The following is a 12,829-nucleotide window of genomic DNA, read 5'->3' on the forward strand; positions in this document are numbered from 1 at the left end:
CAATGCAGTGGCCCTGGGTTTGGTTTCGACTTGCGGCCCTTTACTGAATGTCTCCCCCCCTCCCCGCTCCCCTTTCATGTCTAAGCTGTCCTATTAAAAACAAAAGCCTAAAATAAAAAGAAAAGCAAAATAATGAATTGATTGTCAAAATAATGATTAATTTTTGTCTAATTGACTAATCGTTGCAGATCTAATGCCACTGCATGAGACTGCAAAGACCAAACCTAGAACCACAGATGTTGCCACAGAAAGGGCATGTGAGAGCAAATGGAGAATGGAGAAAGTACCTTCAACGGCTGAAGGGAGAAAACCAACAATGTCTAGTATATCATACTACTAAGTTGAATTGTATTGTAGTTTTTGCCAAGCAAACTTTGTAACTGTAGGACTTAGCCAACCTTATTGCATCACCACCCCGGGCCATTTGTTGTTCAACCAGGGGAGACCTTTGCTATGTGTCCAAAACCATATCCTATCTACTGTAAATTGTAAGCCATTTTATTTGCACTGGGATTGAATATACTTGAATTTACACTCCTTTTAGTTCAAACATCTAAAACAAACAAATCCAATGTTCAGAGACCTGGGAAATATATTCTGCAATAAAGCTATGCCTTCTTCTCTTTAATATACTGTATATTCTACTATTATGTCCTAAAATTCCTTTTCCTATGATCTATATAAGACTAACAAGACATTAGCTCTTATTAACACTACCTCACCACAGAGGCAGTAATGGGTTTGTGGGTCTCATTGCTCTAATTGCATCTTTTCTGCAGAAGAAACCAATAAAATCCTTGCTGTTTATGTTTGGGTTTCCTACCAGTTAATAACCATTTAACAGAACCCGTTGTCATATTTAGGTGTTTTAGGAGTTTAAAAAATATCTCTACATGTTCTTGCACCCTACATGGACACATTTTGTGCTCCTGTTCAGAAAGTCTTTTGCTTCTTTCAGCAATTTCATGTCTCATAAAATACAGCTTAAAGTAATCTTTAGAACCAGTTTCCAATAATGTCATTGGGAAGTTGGAGGAAACCAAGGTCTTCTGGCTGTGTAGTAATTAAGCACTGACTCATGATGGCTGCTCCCTCGTTTGCTGCTGAGTTGACTGGTTCTCTCTTTTTAGGACTACGCTCTGCTCTTTGGCTAAAAGACATCGTCATTCAGTTAATGGGAGAATCTACAGCGTCTGTCTTTTCCAGCTGAGCCAAGGACAGTGTAAAACAACGTGATTGCAGACCTCATGTGTGGATTCTTTTTGTGCATGCTTGATTTTACACTCTGTTAAGGAAATGAAAGTCAACCGAGAACCACCCTTTATCCAAGAAATACTGAGCTAGCAGACTGTTAGTCTCTGTCCTCTCAAGCAGCATAAAAGCTGCACTAAACCAAACTGAGTGAATTGAAGCTCTGATGTGTCACTATACTTTTCAGATTTGACCTGACATTTTCAGAATCACAGCTTTGATATTTTATGTAACTCTTCCAGTATACAGATTGTCAGACCCATTTCTGGTTGTATTGTTTTAATGATTTATATGCAGTAAGACAATGCTATAACACACTTTAGCATATTGGAACAGCTGCTTTTAACTGCTCCATAACTGTGGTCCTGCTAATGTAAACAGGCATTTAAACGTTCCTGGCATGCAAGTGCTACACAAATAAAATGGTATTTTGTGGCAATTGACATTGTTACAGCTCTATATTGTGACACAAATCTTTCTTTAATATTTTCATGTAATTCTTGTACAAGATGTTGTAAAAACGGTAATAACCCTCAAGCTTCTCTTGTCTCTTCTACCAGCCTCTTCTTCCAACTCACTTTGCGGCAACACTGGTATTATAATATACTGTGTTGTGGTTTCAAGGTTTAGAGTTTGAGTTGGTTTTGAGGTTCTGTTGTTGTTTCCCGTTATGATTGTGTATTTGTTCTGTTTCCTGTTTTTTGTTGTAGTCCGTATTTCCTCCTTTGTTGTCTAGTTATACTTCCTGTCTTGTGTTTGTCCCGGGAGTGTCTGTATGTTCTGTTTCCTGTTTTATTTTGATAGTCTATATCATTTTCTGTCTAGTCTTGTCTGGTTTTACTTCCTGTCTCGTGTTTTCACACTTGTTTGATTGTTCTGCCCCGCTCTGATGTGTTTCACTGGCTGTATCACCTGTGCCTTGTTTGCTCGTTACAGCTTGTATTTAGTCTTTGTGCTTCCCTTGTCTTGTTTCGGATCATTGTTTGTAGTATGTCCCTGTGTCAGTGTACTGTGTTTCTCTGCCAGTTTCCTTTTTTCCTGTTCATCTTGTTCCTTTGTTTTTTGACCTGCCGTTTTGTGGACCCCTTCTGTTTTTATGGATTTTTGTTAAAAACAAAAGACTCCAGCTCAGTAATTTGCCTCTCTCTCTCTCTCTTTATGTTCCAGTTAGTATGCGGTTAGATTATGGCTGTGTCTCATGTGACCTTGTTATTTGCACACCCTGTGACTATACAAATCACAGCATGTAAATAGAAACATGTTGGCGTTATTTTGTCACTTATTGGGAGCAGTAGCTTACCTGCAGGATCTTTGCTAGGCTAAGCTAATACTGGGGGTGTCAGACAGAGTTACAGCACGCACAGAGATGAGAAAGGTATGCAATGACTTGTCTAACTCTGAGGGATACGTTGAATAAGCAAAAGTCCCATTAAGTCAGCGTGTTCCTTTAAGAGTGTGCTCCTATTCTCATCTCGTTACCTGTATGCAAGACACCTGGGAGCCAGAAATCTTTCTGACTGAAAGGGGGTCAAATACTTATTTCCCTCATTAAAATGCAAATCAATTTATAACATTTTTGACATGTGTTTTTCTGGATTTTCTTGTTATTCCGTCTCTCACTGTTCAAAAAAATCTACCATTAAAATTATAGAGTGATCATTTCTTTGTCAGTTGGTAATGAAATGGGCAGGGGATTATATAATTTTTTCCCCTCATATTCTTTGTGAATGAATAATGTATTGTAATAAATAAATGTCTTCCTTAAAATAGAGGGGGCATAAGTATACATACCCCTATGTTAAATTCACATTGAGGCAGGTATACTATGCATCCTGACAAAGTTCCCTTGGCCTTTGGAATTAAACTAACCCCATATCATCACATATCCTTCACCATACTTAGAGATAGGCATGGTTTTATTTCAGTTAGCTTAATAGCTGGTTTGATTTGTATTGAGAGATGATCTTATGGAAAGTTTACCATGCCTATCTCTAGTTATGGTGAAGGGTATGTGATGATATGGTGTTATTTTAATTCCAAAGGCCAAGTGAACTTTCTCAGGACGCATAATATCCTGGATCCATGAAATAACTTCCCTTTAAAAATAAAAATGTGCCTGCCTCTATGGGAATTCAACCAAGAAATGTGTACACTTTTGCCTCCTGTATTTTAAAAGGAAGAATAGTTATTTATTTACAATACATTATTCATTCAAAAAGAACATTGGTGTCCTTAAAAGGTTGGATTTTCCAAATTTAGATAGATTTTTTTACTTTTTTATTTTAATCAACTTTAACATGGGTGTGTAAACTTATTTAAGCCACTGTATGTATGTATGTCTATCCATCCATCCATCCATCCATCCACCTGTCCATCTATCCATCTATCCATCCATCCATCCAGTGGGGCTCAAACATTTGGGCACCCCAGGTAAAAATGTGTATTAATGTGTATAAAGAAGCCAAGAAAAGATGGAAAAATCTCCAAAAGGCATCAAATGACAGATTAGACATTCGTATGATATGTCACAAAAAGTTAGATTTTATTTCCATCATTTACACTTTCAAAATAACAGAAAACAAAAAAATGGCGTCTGCAAAAGTTTTGGCACCCTGCAGAGTTGATACCTTGTACTGCCCCCTTTGGCAAGTATCACAGCTTGGAAACACTTATGGCCAGCCTAGAGTCTTTCAATTCTTGTTTGAGGTATCTTCGCCCATTCATCCTTACAAAAGTCTTCAGTTCTTTGAGATTTCTGGGCTGTCTGTCACGCACTGCTCTTTTAAGGTCTATCCATAGATTTTCAATTATGTTGAAGTCAGGAGATTGTGAAGGCCATGGCAAAACCTTCAGTTTACACCTCTTGATGTAATCCACCGTGGATGTTGAGGTGCGTTTAGGATCATAATCCATTTGTAGAAGCCATCCTCTCTTTAATTTCAGCTTTTTCACAGATGGCATCAAGTTAGCGTCCAAACATTGCTGAAATTTTATTGAATCCATTTTTCCTTCTACTCTTGAAATGTTCCCTGTGCCACTGGCGGCAATACAACCCCAAAGCATGATTGATTCACCCCCATGCTTAACAGTTGGAGAGAGGTTCTTTTCATTAAATTCTGTGCCCTTTCTTCTTCAAACGTACCTTTGCTCATTCCGGCCAAAAAGTTCTAGTTTAAGGTCTCAGCTTTCCAAAGGGGTTGGTGCATGATAGAAACTCTGCAGGGTGCCCAAACTTTTGCAGATGCCATTTTTTTGTCTTCTGTTATTTTGAAAGTGTAAATGATGGAAATAAAATCTAACTATTTGTGAAATATTATATGAATGTTTAATAGGTCATTTGATGCCTTTTGGAGATTTTTTCCATTTTTTCTTGGCTTCTTTATGGACATTAATAAAAAAATGTACCTGGGGTGCCCAAACTGTACATACATACAGCCATACAGCAGACAAGAGCCAACACTGAGAACAGCAACACACATCAATTATAGTCACAATCATGTTTTAGATCATTCTTAAATGTGTATTTGTGGCACACTTACAGGCTGCAGATCCAGTCAGAAACAGGTATTGTGGCATTCTGGAAACAATACTAGTCAAATCAATAATTATACTGTATATATAGGACCAATTAATAATCAAAAGTGCTTACAAAAAAACTACCATCAAAGTTACAAAAACTAGGTAAATGACTATAACAAACAACATTAAAGCATTCATGTAGTAATATTGATAACTAAGCAGACTCAAAATATGTTGTAAATATTAATTACACTATTAAAAATTGCTTAAACAGTCAAATTAATAAAAAAAATAAAACATTTTTTTAAGTACAGTTACAAAGAGCTGTAAAAAAGAACCCCCAAAAGACTGAAACTGAACCAATTATAACTAATTATGATAAAACATTTAACATGATGGATTATCAATAACACCCTTATATCTTTCTGTTAATTATAAAAGGTACAGGAGATGGTTAGCTTAGCATAAAGACTGAAAACAGGGGAAAATGGCTAGCCTGTCTCTGTCCAAAGCTAAACAAAATCAGCCTAACAGCACCTCTTAAGCTCACTATAGAAACACAGTACACCTTGTTAGCCCATACAAAAACTAACTTCCAGGAGTCACCACTCACCTACCTATTCCTTTAAGGCGCTGAGTGTTTTCGTTATTTTAAGCTTCAGTGCTTTGTTAAGTTTATTTTAATATTCCCTCATGTGGCTTCACTTCACAGTTTATGATACATAAAGCTCGCTGGACTCCTCACATCAAATTTGCAATCAAACCACAATACAACTATCTGTAATTTTCTATTGATATACATGATGAGAATGATTGGTTTAAGATGGATTCAATTACTATCAATGGGTTTCTTCCTGAAAAGCAGTGATGCCAATATTCTGAGACAGATCCATATACAGTATGTGCAGGTGCTGACATTGCACATTGGTATGGCCCCTCTGCCCTTGTAATACAGTTGGTATTGATCAGCAGCACAGACAAGGGAAGACAAATTGAATCCAGACCACACCAGTTTGCAAAAAAACCCAGCTAAATTCACTCTCAGGGCATCAGGTTGGTGGGTTCCAGTTCAATCACTGTCTCTCTCAGTCAGGCAAACATTCAACTGGCGCCTGACAGGAAGACAGCCTATCATCACTTTCCTTTGACTGGCAACAGTCCTAGTAATTAGGCACTAATAACTGCAGTGTGCAGAGCTGAGACATGAAATGAACTGTCTGTGCTCTACTGGAGATGCCCACTAGGCATGGCAGCTGGAAAGCTGCACACTGCACAGTCGGGAAAATGCATGTGTAGAGGGTGAGAAAGGTGTATGTGTGTGCGGATAGTGTGTGGGAAAGAACAAGGTGAGCATGTGTGTACATGCTGTATACGCATGCATGAGTGTTCATCTTTTTCATTTAATTTTCATTCGCATGACTACTGCTGACATCCACATTGTAGGGTCAGATAAGAATAGATTAACAGGGAGAAACAGCTAGCCTGGCTCTATCCAAACGTAACAAAATCCAACTACCAGCAACTCTAAAGCTCACCAATGCGTAAAGACATTAACTTGTGGTTTTACGCAAAGTCATGTGCCGTACTATTTCTTTGCCAGGAGGAGAAACTTCTTGAAGTCTCTGCTGGTTGTCTGGCAACCTCAGAGTGACAACAAGACAACTCTATGAAGTAGCTGTTTCTTGCCAAGAAATAGTAAGGCACATTATCCTCCTCACTTGTCATCTTTTCACTTTGGTTTCCTTCAGACAAAACCAGGCTAGCTGTTTCCTCTGTTTTTAGCCTTTATGCTAAGCTAAGTGAACAGGCTGCTGGATGTAGCTTCATAGTTTCTGTACAGACATGGGAACAGTATCAATCTCCTCAACCAGCTCTTTTCTTTTGCATCTAATGGTCAAAAATAACTCAATAGTCAGACCTTTTTTTCGGATCTTGAAAATAAAGAATAAATGTGATCTACTGTAAAGGACCAACTTTAGTGCTTAATGTCTTCCAGCACTGATCTAGTGTATTAGTGTTTTTCTTCTCCTTTCACAAACAGGCAGTATGCATCTCATTAGCTCTACTGTAGTTTGTCTTCAGTGAGCTGTGTGCTAATAGAGGCTGATTGGCTTTGTGGCTTTCAGTGCCCAGCAGCTAGCACTTATTATAAAAATGGCTCGGCACACTCTGATGAGCAACAGCGTTTCACCATGTAGGGACCCAGCCTCAGCAGACAAAGCTTCACAGAGGTGGAGAGTATCACAGAAACGGACAGTGAAGGGAAGTGTGACAGCAGTTGGGAGCCCCACAGAGGAGGGGATTTTAAAGCAAGGACATAAAGAGGAAGACAAAAGAATGAGGGAGAGAGACAATAGGTGTAGATCATGAAGAAGAGGATCCCAGGCAGGCCGAGCCGTCAGGTTTCTCCCTGTGTGAGATTTCACTATGTGGCTGTCTCTGGCTCTCCAGTGTTGGCTGTGCTCACAGGATTAAATTAAGTTGCCAACCACACTTATAAAAACACACACACGTGATGGTTGGCCACATAAAGAACTACAAAATATAGTAACGCTTGAATGTACAAAGAAGGCAGATGAAAGGACAAGAGGTTTATGCTGCTTTATACTAGTTTTATTATAAAACATCTATCTTATCAGCCTGTATTACAAAATTAGACTGCAACATTTAACAGTAACTCTACACTTCAATTTTCAGATTTTCCACTCAAAATTCCATTGTTGCGTACATTTGTTGACCTTTCAAAATTTAAAAGAGCACGCTCCTTCATGATGGAGAAGGCATAGTGAGGACTTACGCCATGACTGCTTTGTACAATAAATATAAGGAATATGCATGATAGTTATGGGTCATATAAATCACTCAGTGCTATTCTGGCAGAAGCAGCACAATTTTAACATTGCACTCACACATCCCAGCATCCCTGACCAGAATTACAAGAGCTACACTTGGAATGGGCCGGCTGTGTGGTTGTACTTTAATCAAACATGTGAAGACAAGAGACGGAGCGCTGAACAATTCAATGGCTCGAGGCTTACAAACAGAACAACCTAATACAAGAGGAATGGGGCTGCCTTTTATTTGTACCTTCTAGCTTCTGTACTGGGACTTGGTCCCTGACCCACAGATAAACTAACAGAGCTCAATCAGCTCAATCCAAAATACACCACTTCCAAAATCCAATGCTAACGGGATACTGTATGTAAAGGTGGAAAATCGACCGTTAACAGATGACAACAGACAACGGAATGTTGAATACTCACAAAATACCCATCTTAAAATTACATGTAAGGCTGAGAATTTGGACAGAAAATATCAGTTTCATTTCATTTTTTACAGAAGGTAATAAAAATAAACTTTGAATGAGAAAATGCCTTGTGGAACAAAAGCTAATGACTCAAGACTCAGGAAAACTGTTCTCCACTGATCGCCACCTCTTTACTATCAGCCTTATTACATTTTAGGACACACGACTTCTGGCATTGGCACTGAATTGCCCAAAATGTACGTAATTCCTAGATATACTGGGCTGGTGTTTGTAGGAAAGATGATCTTCTGTTGTTCAGCCTGAGCTACACAAGAAGTAGCCTCCTACACCCACCATTACTGTTGCTCTTTGCTTTTCAACAGAAAGAGCTCCTTCAGAAGTTCTTGCTCTTGAACAGAGAAAGACAATATTTTTTATTTTACTTTTGGATACTTGTTCTGAAGCAATAGGAAGTTTGTTTTTTGAGTCCAAAGAACCATGATTCCAAAGCAAAAGGATCAGCCAAGGCAGCGTCCTGGAGTGTGATCTCCTCCTTTGAACTCTGCTGCGCTTGTCTTTTCATCTTCCTTATCATCTCCACTTCTTCTCTTCTACACCTCTTTCAGTCTCCTATCAAATCCCTCCTTGTCCTGAGTCAGCTCCTTCCTGAAGCTCTCATCAGACTTTACCACTCTAAAATCAGCTCACTCTTCTTTCTCAGTTTGACTAAGACTTGTGCATTCCCTAGAGCATGATATTGGAGGCAATTTTTGTACTATTATTCAAATTTTCATAGAAAATATAAACATTGTATACTATTTTATTATTTATTTAATTTATAGAGTGGGGTTTTCTTTAGTGTGTATTAGTAATATTGCGCCCCCCTGCGATTAGGATATAGCAATTATCCATATTGTGATTTTGATAAAATTGCGATTAATTGTGCAGCCCTAGCATGCACCTTTGCACAAGACTCATTTTTCATAGCCTGGCTACTTTAGTTAGAAGTTAGTGTCCCCTTTCTTCTGTCCCTTTATATAGCTCAGTATCTTGTTAATTCCACCGCCAGCTGTCCTAGTCTACCTGGACTTCTTTTCACTGAAAGGCACCTTTGATCATCTCACTCTTCTTCTTCCAAGCAGCTCTGATCCGGTTGTTCTCCTCCTTTGCTTTCCTTTCTTTATATCTCGCTGCAATCAGTGTCATCTTGTTTGCACCATACAGTATGTTCTTTCTTTTTGCTTTTGTTCTTCTTAATGTTGTTGTAAATAGTATTTTGTTATATAGCACTGAGCTGAAAGCCTGAACATATTTTGTGGATTCATTAATTTGATTAATTTATCATTTAATTAACTGCATAAATTAAACTCCTAACACTAGGCTGAAAATGGACTATTATCTCCTTCCCCAAGATCCTATCTGGCTAAATCCAATCCCAAAGGCAACTTTACAAATCAGAAAAAAAGATGTGTTAGAAAGAACATCCAGTACATGTAGAGCTAATGTAGAAAGATATAATTTATTGTTGCCAGTCAAAGTTAATGGTATGATTTGTGTTTAATTGAAAGCCATGGACATGTTCTTCTTCATGGTGCCAGTGATACATATCTGGGGTTAGGTAAACTGCAGGTAGAAAACTACAATTGCAGCTCAGTTTCCTTCTGTGGACTCTGAAATAACATAATGATAAAGATAAATCACTTCCTTCTGCAGATACAATCATAATGCATGGTACATGTGGGAAAGCACATAGTGCTTTATAGTGCTGCAGGGTGGATGTGGATGTGTGGGCTATGTGACTACTTGACTGTGCATCATATATCTCTGATGTCCCTTGCAGTGCACTGTGACTGTGAATTATACTCTACACTTTGCTCCTGTTGTTCAAGCTGTGTGTAGTGTGAAACTCTGTAAGCTGTCACTAAGTCTTCACCAGTGTCATAGAAAAATCAGTGTGCATCTAGTCTACTCACTGATTCAAGGGACTGTAAATTCTACTACTGCGTGCAAATAATACAAAAACAGGTTCTGAAACTTTTTCAGCGCAACTATTTTATAAAATTTGGACTAATATAATGAAAACACATGACTTCTTACCAGGCCAACAGAAGCAGTGAATGTCTGTGGGTATTTTATAGTATAGCTATATGAACGGACCTTCTCAATCTGAATGTGAGCTTAAGATCATTTCATACTATTGCAGTTAATTCTATTGGGACAGTATATGTAGTATGTCTTGTGTTGTGTTTCAATAATGGGGTATTCTAAATTTTTCTTTTTGTCAACAAATTCTGGTAAGAACAAAACAACGTGCAAGTCTTTTTCACGCTTTCTGGCTTTCCTAACCCTCTCTGTGGCACTCATCTCCCGTCCCACAAGACTTGTAAACATGAAAACAGGTTACAAATGTCAAATATGCTACAGGCACTGAATTTTTTATGCATTCTGTGACTTTTTCTCTCCTCCTGACCTGCCGGCACAGCACGCTTCCTGTCTCCTAATTTACAATGTAAGCAATGCATATAACACATGAAAGGTACCAAACTCACACAGTAATGTAAACACCATTACCCAGTCTTAAATATGCTAATTACTTACATCCACAACCATTTAGTCAACCGCATAAATGATCTTGTGACCCCTTTGAGAATCCTGACCCTAACCCGACCCGTTGAAAATGACTGCTCTAGGGAGCAACGTGTGTCAGAACACCATGAAAACCAAGGCACTCTTGCTCAAGACAATATTAAAAAGCCTTTATTGATGCAGCTAATGCATAGCAAAAGGTGAAAATAAATACGCACCTATGCGTTGCGGCACATAGGTCTTCTTCAGGGTGACTAACCAGAAGTGAGATACAATCAAAGAAATATATAGAACAAAGACAGGAAGTGACATCATACTCAAAACCATAGTAACATGGAGAATGAATAACAATAAAGTCCCAAAGTACTAAATAAAATTGGAAAAATAATTGTGTATATGTGTGACTGACTCAAAATAAAACTACATTATCCATGATCATGGTAATGAAAGAACATGTTACTCAGTGCAGGGTTGTTGATGTCATTTATTTGGGGTTTTAGACAACAATGACGCTCTATAGCACTGAGGAATACATAGCACCAAGCTTTGGCTACACAAACAATACTTAAAGTAGAATCAATTCATCACTAGTTTCAGTCTGGTTGTGGGATTTGTTGACAGTAAAAAAACTACAAAAATTTTGCCAACAGTTTTCTTTAAATTGTGAAAATTGAAGATATGTTTACTTTGGGCAGCTGTTTTACCTGAGTATTCAATGTGTGGAGTTAACTACGTCAGCATAAATAAAATAGTCAGATGTTTATGTCACAACAAACATATTTTTGATGCTGTAACACTGCAATTATAATGCATGTCTGGAACCGTCTGTCACTCCCCAATGTAAGTCGAGTGCAGATTGGAGTCGTGCATGCTCAGATTCAAATGGTTTACAGCATGACATGTAATACTGAAATTTGTGAAATCCATGAAATAATAAACTTCTCATTACAAACAATAAAAAAAGACAATGGGAATAATTTCAGAAACAATGTAGCTATCTATGATTGTTTGATTACCAACATTAGCTCAAAATGCCATGCCAGTGACAGCCTTTGTAGTGTTTGATTGCTAGCAGTCATTTCAAAAACATTTTAGCTATCTATAGTTGCTTGGTTGCTAACGTTAGCACAAAACGCCATTCAACTGACTGCCTTTGTTGTGTTTGGTTGCTAACTTGTAGCCAGCAGTAAACAAACTTGGTTAAGTAGGTCCATTTTTACTGTGTTGACATTACAGAAGTCTCTCGTTAGCGTCATGTAGGCTACTTGTCACAAAGTGATGCATGCGCAACTCACTGATGATGATGATGCCGATCTAAAATATTCTGAATATTTCTATTGGTCATTCTCATACATTTCCAACTGAGTCTGTGAAGGGGTTTATTTTTATTCACTTTGCCTTGCGGTAAGAAGAGCAATGCGGTCACTCTCTTTGTTCCTGTGTTTTAAACTGCTGGGGTTTGCTTCTTTAGACAGAGAGAGATGAAATGGAAAACAGTTTGTGGTACAAATACCCTCCGTTTCTCCTTTGATGAAGATGCGTTATGGCGGAGATATAGAAGAGTAATGTTGTTGAACACACATACCAGGTTTATTAACTTTCATGTTTTGGCTGTAAGATAACACACTTTCTAGATCGGTTTCTCCTCTCGTGTTAATATGCTTAAGTGGAAAACTGATCACAAAACATAGCCACACACTGTAAAAACATGCTACGCACTTTTGTTGTAGGATTTCTTTCAGATAGAAAAAATTAGGTTGATTCATAATTATAAAGCATAACAATACTATTACCAGGATCTTAATTATCAACAGCACCACTTTTATACTTGTTACATTTTATTTAGTACCCTTGAAAACAAGATTTTACATCTCAAAAGGATTTATCCTGATATAATGTGTTTTACAAAATAAAAATAAAAAGCAGTTTTGGCTCTAGGCGTTAGGTGAGCACAAAAGAGCGGAAGCAATATCCGACAATCTTACATCACATATGGCGCCTGGCAACCTGAATATTCTTTTAGCAACATTTAAAATGACAGACAGTATGGTCTCACTGTGTGTATTTGGAGCTTCCAAACAAAACAGTTAAATTATTAAAATCTTGGAAAAATCAATGCAAATGTCTCCAAAAGGCCTAGTTTACATACATTTACATATGTGTGTGCAACACATCAACACACACACACACACACACACACACACACACACACACACACACACACAC

This window comes from Etheostoma spectabile, chromosome 3 (genome assembly GCF_008692095.1).
Source record: "Etheostoma spectabile isolate EspeVRDwgs_2016 chromosome 3, UIUC_Espe_1.0, whole genome shotgun sequence".
Classification (NCBI taxonomy): Eukaryota; Metazoa; Chordata; class Actinopteri; order Perciformes; family Percidae; genus Etheostoma; species Etheostoma spectabile.